Consider the following 13,510-nt stretch of genomic DNA (forward strand, 5'->3'; position numbering starts at 1 on the left):
GCCCCTACATATGCATAACTACGTTATCTACACAAAAAATGGCTTTTTATATTTTTATAATATTAAGCAATTGTTTTAAATCACCTTCATGCATGAAAATTATTTTTTATCATTTAATTAGCTATTTTTAAATTCTTTTATTTAATAAAAATGAGTATTTAACAAATAGCCCATAATTTACACCCAAAATCGGATATCCCCCAATCCAATTTAATCAAACCCAAGCCCAATTCAAATCAAACCTAACCCAATTAAATCCAACCCGACCCAGACCTCCCATTCCTTCTTTCCTTTTTTATTCTAAATGACCCTCATAACCCTAGCCATTTGTTATACCCCGCCGCCCTTGAATCCCTCATCTCCTCTTTTCTCTCTGAGACTAACCCTAACCCTAGCGCCGTCACCTAAATCTACCCCAAATCCCTTCGATTCCTACTTATTCCATGAGGTTCCCCGGTGATTTGAGGCCCCTGCCGGCCTGTTACATCTTCTGGTTGTTCGACTTTGTCGATTTATGAGAGAATCTCAAAGAGATTCAACCAAGTTTCGTCGAAATCTGACTCACAGGCCTGTCTTATGGCCATCTCCGTTTGTGAGTACTATTATCTCGTGTTTATGGCTCGAATCTCTCGTTCCAAATCAGATTTTCTTTTGTCTCTGTCACTTTCTCAAAACCCTTATCTCTTATACTTTGAATCTGTTCAGATCCTTGAAGATCTGAAACGTTTTCGAGTTTATACGTTATCTTTCCTTAAAAATTTTCTATCCTCTTTATCATCGACTGATTTTAATGTTCCTCCAAATTAGGGTTTTGATTCTTTATTATTTGCTGTAGGTTTGAAGTGGTCTCGAGTTTCTATAGCATTTTTCTTTAAACGCTTTCTGCTTTCCTTACCGCTAATCGATCCTAAATGTTTCTCTAAAACTAGGGCTCCACTTCTTCTAGTTCCTGCAAAAACTTTTCTAAGAGTTTCTAAGTATTTGAAGCTGGTTATCTTTACTCTTATGTTTTAGTCCTTGTTTGTTCATTTGTCTCACTGTCCGCTTCAATTTTTTCGTTATTGTTTATCTCTGTCAATCAAAATGGATTGAGTGATTTACTTAGGGCTCGAATCATATTTTCCTGTTAAAATTAGTACTTTCCCGTGATTTTACCTATTTTTCTCATTTATAATCTTTAATTGGTACTACTTGCCTTCTTTAGATTAATTAGTCTAATCTATGGTCTCTAGACTTATTGCTTACCTTATTTAACTTCAATCATGCCTGCCGACTGATTTTGTATAAGATTCTCCCTAATTTAAGTGATATTAATTGATTAGTTTTAGCCCTAATTGACTGGTTAATTGATTTGCATACTTCATTTATATGCTGTTAATTTTCCTTGCCTTATTCGTTTACTCTGCTCAATGCTATATAAGTTTCATTCTTTTCTTTAACACACACGAACATAGTTCAACACACACACACAGACATAGAAAATATACGAAGTTCTTGCTCTCTTCCTCTATCACAATCTTCTACTCTCTGCTGTTACATTGTCTAGCCGGCTGGGAGCCAAGGCTAGACCTTCAGACCCTGTTTGCTTTACTCTCGTATTGCTATCTCTTAAAAACTGGTATGCTTCCACTACTGTCATTCAATTAAACCAATGTGTGTTTCCTTATAATCAGCATGTCTTTCTTCTGAACCTATATGTTTTTTCCCTTACCCAGCATGCTTACTGCTATTCAATTAGACTATATGTTTCCTGCTATTCAATTTGACCTATGTGTTTACCGCAATTTCATGTCTACTTCTGTTTAACCTATGTGTTTACTGTAATAGCATGTCTACTTCTGTTAACCTATGTGTTTACTGCAATAGCATGTCTACTTCTATTTGGTTAAACCTATGAGTGTTCTGCTTTCAACCTGTTTACTTCTGTTCTGCTAGACCTATGTGCTTTTGCTTTCAGCAAGTCAGCATGCCTGCTCATATCTAAATTAGACCTATGTCTGTTTTAGCATGTTCTTTCTATCATGTTCACCTCTCACAATATGGCTCCCAATCCCTGCACCCCCCCTTTGAATGTGACTGTCTGATTGATCCCAGCATGCCATGCCTTTGTTTAGTGTCTGCTCACCTAGTAACGGCTAATAAACTAAGTTGAAACTTTAAGTGATCCTGTTTCTATATATTGTTTGATTGCTGGGACCTTTGTTTGAGTCACTAGAACTGAATGACCCTGTTTGCTCCTTACTTCTTGAGAATTCAAAATTATTTTCTTAAAACTATCTTATGATTTCAACTCCTACTCTTAGTACACCTAGGGTCTTGGCCCTCCGGTGTGAGCATTGCCTTGGAGTCCATGAGGCTTCTCTGAACTTTGACACATTGGGGCTGACTTTCCACACTTGCTCACAAAAAGGTTGCTTTGAAAGTTTTCTGGTGTGAGCATTGCCCGGGGTTCCCTGAGGCCCTTGGGAACTTTGACATACCAGGATACTATTGGGTGCATTATGAGAGCATTGGCATGTTCATACTTGGTTGAAGGCCCGATTCTTCAGGTTTACTATTTGGGCCTGTTCAGGCTCCCCATAGTTCTAACAGTTTCATTTCTGTAATTCATTATTTATGTTGGTTTGTAATGATAATTTCTTTGTAAACAGATATTGGGGATATTAGTAAAACTGGGAGGGATTCTTATATATATTTTGTTGGAAAAGGGTAGATACTATGGCTATAGGATTTAAAATCTATCCCGCATTCTATATACCATGCCTATAGGTTATTGCAATGTTTGTTTATTTAGATACCATACTTGTAAGTTTGCTGCGATGTTTGCTTATGTGCATTCTAGATACCATGCCTATAGGGTTTAAAATCAATCTTGCATTTTAGACACCATACCTGTAAGCTTAAAATCAGTCTTTGCATGCCAAAAAGGTTTACATCAGTTTTCTACATGCAAATAAGGTGTTAAAACTAATTGCCGCATTTAGATACCATGTCTGTAGCATTTTAAAACTAATTGCTGCATTTAGATAGATTTTAAAACTAATTGCTGCATTTAGATACCATGTCTATAGGATTCTAAAAACTAATTTCTGCATTTAGCTACCACGTCTATAAGTTTAATATCAGTTTCTACACCTAGACGGCATGCCTATAGGGCCTAATGAACCAAACTGCCTGCTTAAAATTGTTTACTGGTTTATTGCACTTCTGATTATTGACTAGATACCATGTTCATAGGACATCACTGATACACGCCTAGGCAAGCTTGTAGGGCGACTAAAATCCCGCAAACTGTAAAACTATGCTTTTGTTATTTGTGAATTGTCTAGATTCAGTAAGCCCTAAAATCAGTAGGCAAACTGATTAGGTCTCTATTGCCTCGCTTTAACACAATGCAGCATATATTCTATTTGTCATGCTCATCTAGATATCCTGCTCTAGGATCCTTTGAAATATCTGAAATCTTGCTGTTTGAGACGTGCTATTGTCTGCTTGTGTGAGGTGGTAAAAGTGAGACTTTAATTGCCCCTTTATGTGAATGTCCTATTTGTTCTTGCTTGTCGCTTAGATTTTCTCCTTTTAAGCACTTTAGGAGAGTCTAGAACTGCCTTAATTAGAGGTCCTAAACACACCCAGGACCATAAGGAAGGGATGGGTAATGCACGCATAGAGTACGTTTAATTAGAATCGCTTATATAACCACTAAGGGGAGGGAAATTGAGTAGTAAAGGATATGATGACATGTGCGCTAATGTTATGTGTAGCACCCCAACTTGGGGATGATTACCAAGCATTGTACAGAAGTGATCCTATAGGCTAAAAAACCTAGGACCTCCCTTTACTCCTTGTTTTAAATATAATATCAATTTGTCTAATTTGGTTTATCTGTTTATAAGACTAATTCACATAATTTGAGTTCGGCCGGGACACACCATTGTGGACCGCGAGGGGTGCCTAACACCTTCCCCTCAAGGTTATTTCGAGCCCTTACCCAATCTCTGGTAATGCAAACCGCTTTTATGAGTTACTTGCTTTACGTGCCCTAATGCACCTTAAATCCGTTAGGTGGCGACTCTTCAAACTCCATACCCAATTCCCAAAAGCACATGAGTTGTTCCCTATGAACGTCGAAACCCGGACTCCGCGAGGAAAAAGGGGGCACAACAGCATGGCGACTCCGCTGGGGATATATTTTAGGCTCTTACCATAACGAACTTGTTTTGTGAATTAGTCTTAAGCATGTGCACCCTTTCCCTTTTCCCTTTACTTGGATTTAATTGCTTATTTCTCAAGCATTTACGATTTCCTTTGTTTCCTGAAACTGACTTGTTTCCTTGTTTTCTTTTTTTTAGTCTTTCAATTATCTAAATATCGCATTTATCATTTTTTTTAAAACGTGCAAATACTTGACAACATGCTATTTATTGTTGCATAAATCATGCTCAACATCATATTCCACTCGTGCGTAATCAATCCTATAGCAACGCTTGATGAGTGTTTGCGCTCTTCCTATATATATCACCCACTAAATGTGGAAAGGCGTATTTGCGGTAAAACTAGTCGATCAGCGGTGCAATCGACGGTTCCGTGCCTTTCCCCCTCAAGTTGTCCGCTTGAGGGTCCCAGTCTAGACCTCTATAGCAACCTTACTCTAATTAATTGTGCATGCATCATGGTCAAACCTAGCCGGGTTAATATGTTGTCCACATAATAACCCTTTAAGACAAGCCTCACCCAAAAGTCCATCGGGTTTTCCGTAATCCCAACGGACGCAACCACGACTGTGTGCATTAATTTTGGAGAAATTAGTGCCAATGTGCTAATCACTGTTGTATAAATAGACGAACCTGGAGGAGGAAAGGGCCTAACTATATTTTGTTTTGCAGAAAATGAGGCATGAAATCCCCCGGTTCGGCATGGTTAGTAACATACCATCACCATTGCTAGATTGGTGGAGGGATCTCCCATCAAGTGACCAAAATCATGTGAAAAGGGTCTTAGGAAATTTGCCTTCTTTGTTGGAACTCCAGCCAAACAAAATGTTGATCGAGGCTGCCACAATGTTCTGGACAAAGAAAGAGCCGTGTTCCGCTTTGGAAGCATAGAAATGACCCCTCTCTTGGAAGAAATAGGGGGATTTGCTGGGCTACCTTGGGACAGCCCTGGTTTATTGGCACCTGAAAATCGCACTACTAGGGGATTTCTTAAGATGATGGGGTTGAAGAAAAATGATGACTTGGAGTGCCTGAAAAACTCCTACGTACCCTTCGACTTCCTCTATGAACGATACGGTCACAGCAGGTCTTACCGTATTTTCGATGATGAATTCTCCATCACCTCCTTGGGTTGGATTCACCGCAGGGTCTTTGTGTTCATCGTGTGTTTCTTGGGCATGCTAGTATTCCTGATCCAAGGGGAAAGAATCCATACCAGACTGGCCATGGTGGCCAAAACTTTGATGGAAGGGATCGAGGGGCAGACATATACCATTGTCCCTATGATCATTGCAGATATGTACCGGGCCTTGGACCGCTGTCAGAAAGGGTACCGATACTTCGAGGGTTGCAATTTGCTGTTGCAGGTTTGGTTGTTAGAACATCTCCAAAGGGGTCAATACCGTTAAGAGTTTCCACGAAGGCCGTGGAATGATCATATGGCCTTCCACCATCCCAAGAAAATGACATATATTCCAGACATGTTTGCTCAACCAAAGGATGCTATAGGATGGGTGCAGTTTTTCAACAATCTGACCGAGGACCAGGTTCAATGGATGTTCGAGTGGTTCCCTACAGACGAATTCATCATCAGATCCAGGGATGTTTCACACTTGGTACTGATCGGGTTAAGGGGCATATACCCTTATGCTCCCCTCAGGGTTAGGAGACAGGCAGGCAGGAAGCAGGTCATACCACGGGTTGCTAAAATGAGTCACTTCATAGCTAATTTTCAAGGTGATGCCATTTCATATAAAAATGAAGCACAACACATATGGCACTTGAAGATTATCGTAGAAAAGGATACTATTGAGCCAGATCGATATCATGCTGGACATGCATACTTCTACCCCTCATGGTTTGATAATAACATAGGGGGAATATTCGAGCCAAGAGTTGGTCCGGGAAACAGGGTCATAGACGAAGTTGCCGAAGCACAGGTGAAATATAACAAATTGCGCAAAAGAATCCGCGAGTCTGAAGCCGAGCATATGGAGCAACACAGGGCTGATATGGAAATGATCAATGAGTGGAAAGAGAGGGCTGTTAAGTCCAGTGAAAGGCTGGAATATCTGGAATACAGTCTGATGGAATTGGAAGGGAAAATGAGAAAGAGAGTCACCGACTGCCAGAACGCTGAAGGGAATGAAGAAGGACATTTGGCAAGGGCATTCCTACTGTTGAACCTGCGCGAACTGGAGAAGGTCCTTCTGGGACCAAGTATATTAGGTTTACTTGCTTTTCAAATGTAATAAGGCCAAGTGCCATTAATGATTTATCTTATTTAGTGTCGTTTTGGGTCGTCTATCTTTACATTAATGAAATGAGGCAATTATTGGCACTGAATTTCTCCAAATCTATTTGTCGCTAGGCCTACCTCGGGCACAACGAGGCTCCCAAACTAGGACACGAATTCACATTCCCACAATATGTGCTTAAATACTGCAGACTTTTTCAGAACCCCTACTGACTTGTTTACCTTGTTTTTAATTTTATTATTCCCATCCTCTAAAGGTTGGTTCGCGCATACTGGCATCATCAGCATATCATACCGGATCTAGATCCCTCCACCTCCTCCTCCTCCAAATAACACGAAAAGCAGAGGAAAGGCTAAGATGGATGACTTAAGTGGTATTCGAAAGGAAAACGCTGAGAATGCGGAAACTTCAGACGGTCGAAGCACTCCGGCCCAGAATGAATTGGTTCTGCGATTAGAGCAGAAAATACTGGATTACAAGGAGAACTTGAGCAGGTTCGTAACTTAGCAAACCTCTCCGTCACCCTAAACGTCCCCGACATCAACCAACAAAATACCAAAAACCCAGCACTTCCCCCAAATACACCAAACCAGCATCCACAAAATCCTCCCGCACCACATCAATATGCAACTCCACCCCAATATCCCAATCCTCTACCAGCACCAACTCCTCCATGACACCACCATCAACCAACCCAATACCCACAAACCACTACCTATCACACCCCTCAAAACACACCTCACCTTGTTCCCGATCCTCAAAACTCCACCAATGATCACCACTACGCTCAAATCGCTGGCACTCACCAAAACAACCCTATATACGTGGAAACTGTACCTCACTCTACTCAACCGATCTCCTATACACCAGAATCCGCTGAGAAGGACCTGCTCATCAAAAACATGGCCGAGGAACTCAAGAAATTGACAAGTCGAGTTCAGGGTGTCGAAGGAGGTAAAGAGATAGAAGGTCTGAATTATGAGGATCTGTGCATACAACCAGACGTGGAACTGCCGGAGGGTTACAAACCTCCCAAGTTCGAAATGTTTGACGGAACATGTGATCCCAAGGTTCATTTGAGAACTTACTGTGACAAGCTCGTGGGGGTCGGAAAGGATGAAAGGATCCGAATGAAGCTCTTCATGAGAAGTCTTACCGGAGATGCCTTGTCCTGGTACATAAGCCAGAACCCTAAGAAGCGGGTCAATTGGCTAAGCATGGCATTAGAATTTATGGACCAGTTCAGGTTCAACACGGAGAATGCACCGGATGTCTTCTACATCCAGAATTTAAAGAAGAAGCCAACAGAGACTTTCTGCGAGTATGCTACTCGGTGGAGGTCAGAAGTAGCCAAGTTCAGACCAGCACTAGAAGAAGCACAAATGAACAAGTTCTTTGTCAGGGCACAGGACCCACAGTATTATGAAAGACTAATGGTCATTGAGAATCACAAGTTCTCCGATATCATCAAACTCGAAGAAAGGATTGAAGAAGGTATCAAAAGCGGGATGGTGATAAATTTCGAAGCACTACAGGCCACGAACAAAGCATTACAATCAGGCGGCATATCAAAGAAAAGATAAGTGGGGGCAGTAATGGTGGCTCAGGGCCCGAAATCTCCGCTCACATACCAAACACCTCCACCCACATACCAAACGCCTCCACCCACATACCAACCTTCATCTCCCAGATATTCTCAACCCGCCACCGCCTATCATACTTATAACACCAGCCAACCTACTATTATTCACCTCCCACTCATCCAAATCACCAGAAACCCCGACCTAACTTTGATCGCAAACCACCCAGACAATACACCGCTATTCCTGAACCCATCGACCAGCTGTATGAGAGATTGAAGGCCACTGGTTACATCACCCCTATTCCTGCTGTGGCAATGGAGAATTCATCTCAATGGGTCAACCCAAATAAAACCTGTGCATATCATTCTGGTATGAAGGGGCACACCATTAACGAGTGCCGGACATTGAAAGATAAGATCCAGACATTGATTGATAACAAGGTCATACAAGCGAAGGAAGCTGCACCCAATGTCCGCAACAATCCTCTTCCAGATCATAAAGGTGATGGAGTACATATGGTAGAGACGGACGAAGAATGGGATCCTGAGGGATAGATCGGGCTCATTCGGGAAGGCGATGATTTTAAACCCGCAGTGACACTCACTCCTATTGTGGTACAGATACAACTGTCAGTCGAAGTTGAGGTAGCTACATTGGTTCCATTTTGAGGTAGAGGTAGCACCACCTGCAGCCACACCCATTCCATTTGAGGTAGAAGTGGCTGCACCCTTCACAGTGACAGTAGCAACCACACCTCCTTTCAACTCTAACGCCATACCATGGGACTATGTTGCTGAAGCAAAGCGAAAAGGGAAAGCAAAGATGGAAGAATCTGATACCGTACAAGGAATGACCAGAACGAGATGGATCTATACACCTGAACATTTGGGAGGATCGAGCAAGGAAGTGAGGGAATACTCAATCATCGATTATTTAAACAAAACTCCCGCCAGATATCCATCTTATCACTACTGCAAAATTCGGAAACACATAGGAGTGCCCTGATGAAGGTGCTAAATGAAGCTTACGTGCCCAACAACATCACCAGTGAAGAAATGGCCAACATGGTAGGGAAAGTGCTGGAAAGTCATAAGATCACCTTCCATGAGGACGAACTGCCGCCTGAAGGGTTAAGCCACAATAGGGTACTGCATATCACGGTACAGTTTGAAGACAAATTCATTGCCAGGGTCCTAATAGATGGGGGCTCGAGTCTCAACATTTGTCGTTTAACTACTCTGAATAGACTGGGCAAAGATTTCCACGAGATACGGGCAGGAAGTACGAACGTGAAAGTCTATGATGGGTCTCAAAGGGCCACGATTGGGGAGATTAACCTTTGCCTACAGATGGGGCAAACTTGGTTTGATGTTGAATTCCAAGTGCTTGACATATCAGCTACATACAATCTTTTGTTGGGTCGAACTTGGATACATACCGCTGGGGCCGTGGCTTCCACATTACACCAGGCCGTGAAGTTCAAGTGGAACCACCAGGAGGTAGTCATTCACGGAGATGGGAGTAACCCCATTTACACCAGTCAAACTATCTCGGCCACCGAGAATAGAAGAAGGCTGGGTGGAGAAACTTATCATCACATTGAACATGTCAACGCGATTGAAAAGGACCAGTGGTGGAGCAACAAAATAGAAAGCATACTGGCATGGTCTGGGTACGAACCTGGCAAAGGACTGGGAAAGGATCTCCAGGGCATTACTAAACAAATACAACTGAAACGTCACGGCACAACTTTTGGGCTGGGGTACCCGTATACCTGACAGGAGTATAATGACTGGTCGCCACCATGGCGTGGTCCTTATTATCCTCTTGAGCAACCGGTGCCACATCTGGGTCAGACTTTTCATCAGGCCGATACGATATCGGGAACTGCAGAAGAAGAAGCTTTAGCTGGGCTGAGGAACTTGTTCCTGGAAGACGAGGATATGGATTGCAGTGCGATAATTGAGGAGGAGGAAGAAGGCCTCACCATCAGACTGTGGAGAAGGGAGCTGTCCTCAGGAATTGGACTGCCACACCATCCCGGGCCGCCGAGTCCCTAGGTAGCTTAGCACTTAGCCTAATTTATTTCTATAGCCATGCTAGGCATTTCAAATATTTTCAGTAATTTAATTTTAAAGACACATTTTGTTTCAAAATAATTGCTCGATTCATCGAGCCGTACTTGTTTTGGACATCTTCAAATTTAATCAATGCATTGCTATTTATTATTCATTATTATCTTTCACATTTTTCTTTCTACAACGTTATTATTACTTTTCCTGACGAACCGATGACTGTGACATGTAATGAGACAACGCAACATAAGGATAGTGACTCCGAAGAAGAAGATGAAATACCTGAGGAAATCGTAAAGAGGTTGAGAACTCTGAGATAAACCTAAGTCCAACCTGGACAAAACCGAAGCAATAAATTTGGGAGACGCTAAGACCATCAAGGAAACTCGCATAAGCATTCACTTATCACCGACAGAGAAGGAAGAGTACATTCGTTTCATGAAGGAATATGAGGATATCTTTGCATGGCCATACGATGACATGAACGGTCTAAGCACATCCATAGTGGCTCACAAGTTGCCTACCAACCCAATGTGTCCGCCAATAAAGCAGAAACTCAGAAGTTCAAACCAGATATGAGCTTGAAAATCAAGGAGGAAGTCACTAAGAAAATCAAAGCTAAAGTCCTCAGGGTAGTTAGTACCCAACCTAGCTAGCCAACATTGTACCAGTTCCAAAGAAAGATGGGAAGTTAGGTATGTGTTGACTATCGAGATTTAAACAGAGCAAGTCCCAAGGACGACTTTCCACTACCAAACATACATATCCTGATCGACAATTGTGCCAAGCATGAACTCTAATCCTTTGTGGATTGCTGCGCGGGTTATCACCAAATCTGGTTGGATGAAGAAGACGCAGAGAAAAAAGCTTTCATCACACCATGGGGAGTATACTGCTACAAGATGATGCCATTCGGTCTAAAGAATGCTGGGGCTACTTACATGAGAGCCATGACAACCATCTTCCATGACATGATAAACAAAGAAATAGAGGTGTATGTCAACGATGCCATCATCAAATCCAAGAGAGCCGCAAATCACATAACAGACTTGAGAAAGTTCTTTGACAGGCTAAGGAGGTACAATCCAAAATTGAACCCCGCAAAATATGCATTCGGGGTTCCCGCAAGAAAGTTGTTCGGATTCATTGTCAGCAGCAAGGAATCGAGTTGGACCCGTCCAAAGTTAAGGCTATCCAAGAGTTACCGTCACCAAAGAACAAGAAGGATGTGATGAGCTTCCTAGGACGTCTCAACTATATCAGTCGCTTCATAGCACAATCCACAGTTATATGTGAACCTATCTTCAAAATGTTGAGGAAAGATGCTGAAACGAGTTGGACCGAAGATTGTCAGAAGGCTTTTAACAAAATCAAGGAATACCTGTCCACACCACCAGTCCTAGTCCCGCCAGAACCTGGGAGACCTTTGCTACTCTATCTATCTATATTAGATGGAGCTTTCGGATGTGTTTTGGGACAACATGACGAGACAGGGAGAAAGGAGCAAGCCATATACTACTTGAGTAAGAAGTTCACACGTTACGAAGCACGATACTCTCTGCTGGAACGCACTTGCTGTGCTTTGACCTGGACGGCTCAGAAATTGAGGCATTACTTCTGTGCCTATACCACGTACCTCATATCCAGGATGGACCCTCTGAAGTACATCTTTCAGAAGCCCATGCCAACCGGGAAGTTAGCCAAGTGGCAAATACTGTTAAGTGAGTTCGATATCATCTATATAACTCAGAAGGTGGTCAAAGGACAAGCATTGGCAGACCATCTTGCTGAAAATCCTGTGGGAGGAGAATACGAACCCTTGAAAACGTATTTTCCTGATGAAGAAGTATCATTCATAGGAGAGGACATTGCTGAAGCTTACGACGGTTGGAGGATGTTCTTCGATGGCGCTGCAAACTTCAAAGGAGTGGGCATTGGAGCGGTTTTGGTATCAGAAACAGGTCAACACTACCCTGTATCCGTGAAGCTTAGGTTTCCACGCACCAAAAACATGGCAGAATATGAGGCTTGCATCATGGTGCTCAATCTGGCCATCAATATGAACATATAAGAACTACTGGTAATCGGTGATTCGGATCTTCTGGTACATCAGGTTCAAGAAGAATGGGCTACGAAGAATACCAAGATACTGCCATATTTATATCATGTGCAGGAGTTAATAAAGAGATTCACAAATATAGAATTCAAACATGTGCCCGGAGTTCAAAATGAGTTCGCAGACGCGCTGACCACCTTATCATCAATGTTACAGCATCCAGACAAGAATTTCATCGATCCCATCACGGTAAAGATCCATGACCAACCAGCTTACTATGCTCATGTTGAAGAAGAAACGGATGGAAAACCTTGGTTCCACGACATCAAAGAATATTTGGCGGAAGGAGAATATCCAGAACAGGCAAACCATACTCAGAAATGCACACTACGGAGGTTGTCCAGTCACTTCTTCTAAAGCGGAGGGACCCTGTATAGCAGAACTCCTGATCTGGGGTTGTTAAGGTGTGTTGACGCAAAGGAGGCTTCCAGATTGCTTGAGGAGATACATGCCGGAACTTGCGGCCCACATATGAATGGTTTTGTTCTAGCCAAGAAAATACTCAGGGCTGGATACTTATGGATGACCATGGAAATGGATTGCATCCGGTACGTACAGAAATGCCACCAGTGCCAGGTACATGCAGACATGATAAGGGTACCACCTAATGAACTCAATGCAACAAGTGCACCTTGGCCTTTTGTTGCCTGGGGAATGGATGTCATCGGTCCGATCGAGCCCACTGCTTCAAACGGGCACCAGTTCATTTTGGTGGCCATCGACTATCTCACAAAATGGGTAGAGGCCGCATCTTACAAGGCTGTAACTAAGAAAGTCATCGCAGATTTTGTCAAAGATCGTATTGTTTGCCGATTCGGGGTTCCCGAGTCTATTATCACTGATAATGCCGCCAATCTCAACAGTGATCTGATGAAAGCCATATGCGAAACCTTCAAAATCAAGCACAAAAACTCTACAGCATACAGACCTCAAATGAATGGAGCCGTGGAAGTTGCAAACAAGAACATCAAGAAGATACTAAGGAAGATGGTAGAAAACCACAAACAGTGGCACGAGAAGTTAACCTTTGCCCTGTTGGGGTACCGTACTACAGTCCGCACATCAACTGGGGCAACTCCCTATTTACGGGTTTATGGTACCGAAGCTGTCATTCCAGCCGAGGTAGAGATTCCTTCTTTAAGAATCATATAGGAAGCCGAACTTAGCGATGCAGAATGGATAAGGAGCCGCTATGAGCAACTGGCCCTTACAGACGGAAAGAGAATGAACGTAGTATGTCACGGTCAGCTTTATCAGAACAGAA

This window comes from Nicotiana attenuata, chromosome 1 (genome assembly GCF_001879085.1).
Source record: "Nicotiana attenuata strain UT chromosome 1, NIATTr2, whole genome shotgun sequence".
Classification (NCBI taxonomy): Eukaryota; Viridiplantae; Streptophyta; class Magnoliopsida; order Solanales; family Solanaceae; genus Nicotiana; species Nicotiana attenuata.